The sequence below is a fragment of the Callospermophilus lateralis genome, chromosome 10 (genome assembly GCF_048772815.1).
Source record: "Callospermophilus lateralis isolate mCalLat2 chromosome 10, mCalLat2.hap1, whole genome shotgun sequence".
NCBI classification, from domain to species: Eukaryota; Metazoa; Chordata; class Mammalia; order Rodentia; family Sciuridae; genus Callospermophilus; species Callospermophilus lateralis.
In genome coordinates, this window is record NC_135314.1 from 52,956,314 (window position 1) to 52,966,547 (window position 10,234).

Below are 10,234 nucleotides of genomic sequence, written 5' to 3' on the forward strand. Positions count from 1 at the left end.
TAGGCAAGCGCTCTGCCATTGAGCTACAACCCCGGCCCCTTAGGACTGTTTTTAAGACAAATGTTTAAACAGCACTCTTCTTTTAGATTATTTAAAAATACCTCAGTGTGGGTACTGGCTCCTTTGACAGTGGGCTGACTGCTGCATCGTAGTCTGGTGCCCCCATGAACACCTGCTTCACCCCTGCCATGCCGTATTGTCACTGTCTTGGGAACAGCTGCATGATAGGGCCATAGTAATCAATGAGTAAACATATTCCTCCGTTCTGTGGTGTTCTTTGATCTCACATTTATGAGGCCAGTGGAGATTATTGCCAGGCACAGCCCAACCCTGACACAAACAAGTGAACTGTAGAAATCCACTCCTACTCCACTAAGAAGCCCCCATAAGAGTGGTCAGCCTGGACACAGAGGAGCTGGGTTGAAAGCACAGAGCATTTTTACAAGGGCTCTCTCAGGGCACATCCTTTCTACTGCCTTAGTATCACTGGACTGAAGTTTGGCTGCTTCTTGTGAGCAGGCTCCTTCTGTCTCCCACCACACCCAACTTGAATCTCCAAGCAGTGCCAGATGGAGTTGATTGAAGTAGATGTCAGTTACTTAGCATCATTTTTGTATTCCATTTTAAACATTCTTTCATAACTCTATTCAGGGTTCTTAATTAAATTAACATGGCTCAAATGAACTACCCTGCTGCGCCTGTGGAAATCATGTACAAGAGGCCCCCATAAGAGTGGGGAGATTTCTTATTACACACAATGCAACCTAAAACAAACTCATAGAGGAACTTAAGAAGTGTGGAGTTAATGCAATAATAAGAATATGTGAAGCAACTTATGACCCTACTCTTGCGGAGAAAGAAGCCATCCATGTTTTCATTTGACCTTTTGATGATGGTATATTGCTCTCCAACCAGTCTTATAAATTTAAGTTTTGTGAAGAACCTGGTTGTTGTATGGCTGTCCACTGTGTTGCAGGCCTTGGGAGCCCTCCCGTGCTTGTTGCTTTAGCATTAACTGAAGGTGGAATGAAATACCAAGATGCAGTATAATTCTTGAGGCAAAAGCTGTGTGGAGCTTTTAACAGCAAGCAATTTTTGTATTTGGAGGAGTATCATCCTAAAATGTGGCTGCACTTCAAAGACATCAAAAGTCATAGAAACAACTGTTATTGTTGTAGGGACAAACGAGGCAAGGCACCGAAGATAGCAGGAAACAGTTTTATTTGGCTGCAGCCAGGTTCAGAGGGCACAGCTTTTGCTGTAATCAATCAATCCCCTGAACCCCGAGTTCAGGTAGTTTTAGAATTTTATACCCAGCATGTAAGGGGAGGGGCTCAGAAGTTCCCAGTCTGCAGAAGTTCACATAAAAGCAAATTTTTCTTTCACTGTTCTGGGCAAGTTAACCCTTCAAGGACAACACCTGAGAAGGGGAGAGCTTCTTCTCCCCTTTCTTTCCTCCCCCTGCCAGCTGTTACCATGGAGCCCAATTGTAACTTATCTTAAAAAGGTAGACATCTCTGTGAAGCCCATTTCTACAAAGTATTATACTGGATATGTTTGTGAAAAACTAGTAAGGGAGTGTTCAGCACCTGGAGTACTGGTATCTTCCTGGCCAGTGGCCAAGTAAAACAGTGTGACACAAAAATAGGAAGTTTATCTACATTGGACTCTTTTGCAGAGACTCTTTTGCTGACAGTCCTAAAATCAGCCATGGTGAAGAGGGCTTTTCTGTGGAGAAAGGGGGTGCCACTTCATTATATTCAATGAAACTGGGGTGACTGATACTATTGCCTTGGAAGCAGAATTTAAGACAGGACTTAATTGTTGTACACATTAGTCACATGTTGGTGTGGTGAATAAGTCCGATGAAGCTTCCCCAGGAGCATTGGGCAGTTTTACCAGGTGACAAGCTTGAATTTCAACCTCTATGTTTGGGTTATGATCAACCTATTTGGACACATAGTGAAAGATTCTTGCTGTTCAACCATTAAAATGGGCTTGTCATTTTTACCAATTGACTTTTTTCTGAAATCCTGCAGAATTATATTTAAAAATCTATTTCCATACCAGAATTTATCCATAAATAAGAAATTTACAAAAATTAGGTACCCAAATAACCCAGCACAATAGTTGCATATTTTTAATATCATACAAAACAAAAATTCCAGAAACTAAGAATGCTTTAGACCTTATATGATCTATTCCTTCAGTCATTTCAAACATTGTAGGACCTATATGGTCATTTGCTTGCTCACTTTATGTTGGTGTCTCTTATGTTCATACCAAAATATATCAGGTTTGCTTAGCCATTGGTCTTTTGATTTTGATTTTGATTTTTAATTTTTTGCAGGTCTTATGATGACTATTCAACAACTTTATATAAGTCTTATTTTGTATTGTTTTAGAAAAGCTCCATTTTGAAAAATCCAAGTTTTACAGAAGCATATTTCTTTGTTTTTTCTTTGTTTGTTTTGGTACCAGGGATTGAACACAGAGGCACTTAACCATTGGGCCACATCCCCAAGACCCTGTTTTGAGACAGAGTCTTGCTAAGTTGCTTAGGGCCTGGTTAAATTGCTGAGGCTGGCCTTGAACTTGCAATCCTCCTGCCTCGGCCTCCTGAACTGATAGGATTATAGACATGTACCACCATGCCCAGCCAGAAGCATGTGTATTTAAAGTCTCCAGACCAAAAAACAGAACTTGCAGTTAATTTAACATTTGCGCTCTGAGCTACAATTTAATGGGGAAGGCTTGGGGAAAAAATGGGAGGGGCCTATTTAAATGTTCTTAGTAAAATATTTCTTTTATCTCATACAGAACATGTAGAATATGTTCTTTAATTTAATAATTATTTAATAACTATTTGATAATTTGATAATTATTAAATAACGTATTAATTATTTTTTCTTTTGCACTGCACCATGGCTCACACCTATAATCCCAGTGGCTCCGGAGGCTGAGGCAGGAGGATAGAGAATTCAAAGCCAGCCTCAGCAAAAGTGAGGTGCTAAGTAAGTATCTGTCTCTAAATAAAATACACAATAGGACCGAGGATGTGGCTCAGTGTTCAAGTGCCCCTGAGTTTAATCCCCAGTAACACCCCTCCCCCCAAAAAAAGTAGAGATGCTTTTTTAACGTAGCTGAAACAATCCTTAATCATAAAATTTCTGAAATTCTTGGAAGTTTTTCCATACTTATCAGAAGTTGTTTACCAATTTGTTTTTTGTTTGAAGTATGATTTTCCCCCCTCTTTTCTCAACATCTTACAAAAAGAAAAAAAAAGTGAGTTTCTGCTAATTAAGCAGACATCTAATATTTTATATGCCTTTGAACTGTATAACAATATTTGGATACTTTTTTTTTTTTTGGTACTCGGGATTGAACTCAGGGGCACTTGAACACTGAGCCACATCCTCAGCCCTATTTTGTATTTTATTTAGAGACAGGGTCTCACTGAGTTGCTTAGTGCCTCACTTTTGCTGAGGCTGGCTTTGAACTCACGATCCTCCTGCTTCAACCTCCTGAGCCACTGGTATTATAGTCATGCACCATTGTGCCTGGCTAATATTGGGATACTTGATAATTTGTCTTAATATGTATCTGACAAAATGGTGATACATGGGCTGAGGATGTGGCTCCAGCGGTAGCGCTCTCGCCTGGCATGCGTGCAGCCCAGGTTCGATCCTCAGCACCACATACAGACAAAGATGTTGTGTCCGCCGAAAACTAAAAAATAAATAAATAAATATTTAAAAAAAAAATGGTGATACACGTGTGCGTGTATGTGTGTGCTTGTGGTACTGGAGTTTGAACCCGGGTGGGCTCTACCATTGAGCCCTTTTTATTTTATTTTGCGACAGGGTCTTGCTAAATCGAAAAAGCTGGCCTTGAACTTGTGATCCTCCTGCCTCAGGCTCCAAGTCACTGGGATTACAGGTCTGTGCCACCATGTCTGATGGTAATGTGTATTAATATTAGTCCAGCCATATATTTATACTGTCTGAGACTGTGTGGTTATAGTTCTGTGAGAGAAATAATTTGTCAGTGTTCACAAACTTACAAAAACAGCTTAAATATCTAAATAAGTAATTCAATGCAAAAAAGAATATTTTTGGCAGCTGAGCCACCTCTGGTCATAACACATAGTCATTTACAAAGGACAATCAACAGATACAGAATTAATATTCTGTATAAAAATATTTCAACGTTTTTACAAATCTCTTTAAGTATGTACCTCATGGTATTTGACAAGAATTTTGTATTTGGTATAAACAGATTTAGAACATAAACTAAGTGATAGATATAATATCTCTATGCCAAGCAGAAATCAACTTTTTACGTATCATCACTCCTGAATAGTTCTAACTGAAATTCAAACTATTCCCATCTTTTCATGATTATTATTCTTTGGTAAAAGACTAAAAATACCTAAAAATGGAAACAACTGTTTACTCCTGGTTTTCATTTTTTCAAAATAAAAGTGATTCATAAGAGCAATCTGGACTGAGTTTGCTTTATACGAAATAATTATAAGTGAGCAAAAATAAGACTTCTTTGGCTAATCCATTATTCCTAAGGCTTTGAGTTGCCGGTCATTCTCCTCATTGGAGATTGTAGCCTTTGAAATAGAGGCAGATGATAAACTTAGAGCAACCCACTTTATTCCCATCTTTCCAGAAATTTCAATTCTGATTTCCTCAAGAACTTGATTTATAACATCCTGGCTTTCTTCTTCATCACTGGCGCTGTCAAAGATGTCCTCCAGTGGATCAGCAGGTCACCAAGGGTGTTGTAGATCATTTCTTCAATCATTTCCATTCCCATTTTTTCCTTTGGAAACTCTACATTGTAATGTCTTTTGTGGATCCATCTTCTTGTTAACTAGTTGCGGAAGGACCAGAGAGAAGGATCAGGACTTTGCAGGGCTCCAGTGGGCAGAGTGCATGAGTAGGAGGAAGAGGGCCGGGTCACCAGGCAGGACCCTCTGGGAGTATGGGTCTAAAAGTCTACCTCAGAGAGTTGCTGGGCACCAGGTAACAGGGAACTAAGATGCTTTTGGGAGAGGTCACTTCTCCCCACTTGTTCTTACTAACGTGCCTTCCAGCCCCCTGCCTGGGTTGGGTCTGCAGCAGCTGGACTCCTCAGTCAGGACTCTTTCCATGTCCCTCAAACTTGGCCCCTTCTGAGGTTGAGTTCAAGCCCTGAGCCATGTGTCAGAAAGGGACTTATAAACTTGCTCAGCACTGTGCTCCTGACTTCCCGTTTTCTCCTTGCCTTGTGCATCCTCTGTATTTATCTAATGAAGGTCAGACTTAAGGTCCTGAAAAAGGTAAGAGAAATCATCATCGTTCTTTAAATGCATTAATCATTTATACAGACTCAAATGCATCCGCCGCTGAATCAACCATCAGTGAATTTCAATGTTGCCTCTTGTTCCTATTGAGGCTGGTGTGAAGGAAGGAGAGGTTCTGACCAAAGAACAGGAGTCGAAGAGCAGTCAGTCATCTTTATTCTGATGGCAGAGGGCTGGGGGCAGGCCAGGTCCTTGCAGTCTGAAAGTCAACTTCTGACTTCTCTGGGCAGCTGCCTTCAGGCCCTGTGTGAGTCAAGCAACTGAGGGTGGATGGCCTAATTGTTTCAGGGTAGTCTTGGGCTTGGGTTTAGCTACCCAGACAGGTTAAAGGGGAATAAGAAATTCAAGGCAATCCAGGCCATAACAGCTCATGAAACCTGTGAAAGCTATTTCTTAAGTCAATTTCACATTTAAATCAAACTAAGATAATAACTGTATTGTATGATATAGTTATACAGTATACAGAGATACTATTATACAACAGATCATAATATACTGATTATTAGGTTATTATGTATTAATTATTACAATACAGATATTGGGGCCTAGATTTGAACCCTCACTACACAGTCACAGTTAGGTTGTGTCCAGGGCCTGCAGCTTTAACTGCTCTGAGAGGAGGTCTAATAACAACATTAAAAAAAAAAAAAAAAAAACTCTCAGAAGTGTCCTTCTAGACACCCTTCATCCTTTGTATATTTTGCTTTTTAGTAGATTGATTCATTTTGATCACTTCTGAATCTCTAACCCCCCCTGTCCGCCAATCTCTCACCCACAGTCCTCAAAAGAATTTACCAATTTGCATAATCTTCATCTCTAGTGAGCTTACTGGAGTTCGAGAGATACTAATTCTTTTGACCCAGCCAGACTGACCAACCCCCAGGTTTTGAGAACCCTGGAGGGAGCAGCAGCCTCCTGAGCCAGCCCACTACCCTCCACCATCTCCCCTCCAGAGCTAGACTGTATCAAAAGTCGGGCACTGAAGCCCCTTCATGTCCACGAGCTGGCCCCTCCACCCAGAACAGCCACAGGCTCTCCTTTCACAAATTCTTGTCGTGTCTCTTTCCATGCCTTCCTTCCTCGGAGGTGAATGGAGAGGGCCCCCAAATACTTGTAGAAATCCCACTGCATCCTCAGCTCATCATTACCCCTGTGCCCACTGTGCAGATGTGTAGACTAAGGGCCAGTGAGGAAGTGCTTGCCTGCAAGGACTCCAGAGCCTCCGCTCTTTCCCCAGCACCCACTCTGCCTGCAGGACCTCATCAGCAGTCCTTTTCACACCTTCCTTTCCTAGAAGGAAACCAGGCTGGTGGCTCCCCTAGTCCTGGGTGGCTTATTCTGTACCTGGCACCTTCTTGGCTTAGAGCCATCCCTGGACCCTGGTGATCCTTTTGTCCCCTCCAGTTCCAAGCGGTATGAGTGGGAACTAAGGGTTGGGGAGAGAGAGCATTCCAAGTGCATCTGAGGAAGCAATTTCAAGGAAGTGGGCAACGTGAAGGGGTCACATTTTCCTGCCAAGGGAGAGTCTGGCATTGTGAAATTAAAGAGAAAACCTCTAGGTCTATTTTCTCCCCATCTGGAGAGCCAACCGGGGTCACTCGGGGGTTTTGGGGAATTGACTGACACACCTGGCTGTGGAATGCTTGGGGACAGGGTGCGGTTCATCGATTTTTAAATAAACTGTTTTGTCTTTCTGCCCTTTCTCACCCTACTCTCTTCTCTGGGTCCTGAAGGGAACTAGGAAGTTTGATATGTCACTCAACGGCAGCAAGTCCACCCTTGACAAACCAGGGCTGAAATCACCGCTGGCAGGTGTGGCCAGCACCACCTGAGGCCTGCTTTTCTGCTCCTGCCACTTCTCTTTGGCCCTCCTGGGCAGCAGCGGTGCTCTCAGCATGGACTAGATGAGGCTCAGCTGTGTGTGTGTGGGTGCTCTGGAATCTGTGGTCCACCCAGTTTCAGGGAAGTTTAACTAGCTGTTTCTCCAGGTTACCCAGCCTGGCTTGTAACTGGTTGGTGACATGGGCAGGTGTTTGGGAGATTTCCAGGACCAGCCCAGGATAAAGTGGCTTACCTGCTGGCCTTCTCTCATGTAGGCTGTCATTCAGCAGGGATCAACTATCGTAAGGATCCATATGCTGACCCTTTCCCAACCTTTCTGCAGAGACATTGTACTGGGTTGAGTACGCACCCTCCAAAAATCATTTCACCCAGAACCTCGGCACGTGAGTTAAGTTGGAAACAGAGTCGTTGCAGATGTTATTAGTTAAGTTAAACTGAGGTCGTACTGGTGGCCCTCTTCCAACAACTGGTGTCCTTAGAGGATGGCCATATGACCCCAGGATACAGAGACTGGAATGATAGAGCTGCATGTCCAGGGACACCCAGGACTGCTGGCCACTGCCAGAGCCAGGAGAGAGGCAAGGAAGGAGCCTCCCCTGGAGCCTCTGGTGGGGACGTGGTCCTGCTGACACCTTGATTTTGGACTTCCAGCTTCCAGAACTGTGAGAGAAGAGATTTCTGTTGTTTGAGGTTATCAGGTTTGTTCTGGAAGCCCTGGGAGACTAGGAGAGACCTTGGATTGGCCTCTCTGAGCCTTCTTCATGGCTTAACACCAGCTCAGGGCCGCAGACCCAGAGGGCCTCTCATCAATGCCCTGCCTTCCATGAAGATCCCATGAGATTGTGACCCTGTGAGGGCAGGGTCCTCCCCTTACTCATCTCAGTAGCGCCTGGGACAGCAGGTGCCTGGGACCCAGGGACTCCTGAAATGAGCAAACAACACAGGTTCACCCAGTCACTCGGATGCTGGGTTGCCAGAGTGACCCTTCAACTGAGTTCTGCTGCTCCCTCTGGACAGCAGGAAGCAGGGCTCACTGGGATTCCCTGGCCCCATTCCCCTTTCCTCCCCTTGGCCTTCCCCTCCCGTTTCAGGGAGTTCCTCTCCCCAGGCAGCAGGGGGAGGAGGAGGGAGCCCCCCTCCCCAGCTGGGTTTGCTGCAGGGCCACTTCCATTTCCTTCTGCTTTCACCCTCTGGCTAATTCTCCCTTCCTCCCATACCCTCCCATACCCTTTCTTTTTCATATTCCTTCCAGATCACCTTCTCCTTTGCCAAGAATTAAAGCTCGGGTATTCAAATGGCAGTTGATCCTGGATCAAGTGAGCGCTCACCCAGGAAGGAGTCCTGGTGTCACTCCTAGTCTCCCAAACCACCTGCAGTCCTTGGTCCAGCCATCATGTTCATGTCACCTGAGTAATTACCTCATTCTGTTCTTGGATTTGCCTCTACCATCAGACTGCCAGCATTAAAAGATTTAGTAGACCCCAAGTGTCCAAGAAAATGCTTTATATCCTGGACTGAGCTAATTCATGTGCATTGACTGCCTGTTGTAGAGAAGGAAGCAGCTCAGATCTATGGAGCAAAACACACTAGACCTGATTCTAGCTTAAGGAAATGAACTGAAAAACAGAAAGAGCTTTGTGTACAGAGCTCCTGTTATTTATATTAGAGACAACTGCAAACAGCATAAGTATCCAACTTGGTTAAGTTATGGTGGCCCTCAATGGAAATGGTGACACTTGAAAGAATATTAGGCTGTCTTTAAAAATACCTAAATGAAATGTTTGCAATAATAAAAGAAATGTCTAGATTTAAAGATAGGTGGTAAGGAAGGAATGCAAATTATATCAATGATATGATATATTAATATCATATATGTCTATGATAAATTAATTCTATGAGTGGGGCGTGGTGGCGCACACCTGTACTCCTAGCTGCTTGGGAGGCAGGAGGATCACAAGCTCAAAGGTAGTCTGGGTAACATAGTGACACTCCATCTCAACAAACAAATCAACAAACAATCAACAAGAGCAACAAAAACTGTGTCTATGAGTTATTCATGGGAAAAAGGCCTGAACTCTATTGAGGTTGTTCTTGGGTGGGAAACATTGATGATGTTTATCTTTTCTGTATTTTCCATATCTCTATAATGAGCATGTATTACTTTTATAATGGGGGGAAAAGAAAACTCAGTACATTTTATTTTAAAAGCCAATTTCAGGCCCGAGTTGGGTTTTCTGCCAGAAGCCTGCATGGAGATCTCCTGGGTCCACTGTGAGAGGACAGTCCCTCATCATGTCCCATCCTGGCCACATTTACTGACTGTTCCTGTGACTGGCAGAGGTTTAGACTGAGAAAAGTGGTTGTAACTGGGATACTTGGAGAATGCAAAGACAACTCAATAGGGCTGGGATTGTGGCTCCGTGGTAGAGTGCTTGCCTACCATGTGTGAGAGGCACTGGTTTTAATCCTTGGCACACATAAAAATAAAATTAAGCTATTTTTCCATCTGCAATATATATATGAATATTTGTAAAAAGACAACTCAATAAAAATCTGGGAGGAAGAGTAGGCCAGAGAAGGAGCACAGGAAATCGGGGTTTCAGGCTGGGTGAGCTGGGATACTCCCTTCTTTCTGGGCTCACACCTCCTCCTTGGTAGAATGATTTGGACCTCATGGTTGTCAAGATCTCTTCCAGTTCTAAAATGAAGGTAGGATTCTTTTATTATCTCAGGTTTCAAAAGGGGAAGCCCAGATGTAAATCCAGGGGCTTGAATGCTGGCTTCCTACTTCCCACTGTGGTTAACTTCCTGGCCTTAGGTTTTTTCTTTCTTTCTTTCTTTCTTTCTTTTTTTTTTTTTTTGCTTAATGTTGCATGAGTGGAACAAATTAAGATTCCTGGGCTTCAAGCCAACACTAGTCCTCCACGCCCTCCTGTGCACCAGGATGGCCCCTGCTCCGTGGGGATACCAACCCCAGATGACTTGGTTGAGTAGGGATTATGCCCCCTCTGCCTCAGAGGTAAAAGGAGAAGGGAA

At 43.5% G+C, this 10,234-nt stretch overlaps 1 pseudogene; it reads left to right on the forward strand.

Annotated features, from left to right (window-relative positions):
• The first annotated feature begins 670 nt into the window (after positions 1–670).
• Positions 671–8,477, forward strand: LOC143642178 (protein tyrosine phosphatase type IVA 1-like; annotated as a pseudogene).
• Positions 8,478–10,234: the final 1,757 nt, after the last annotated feature.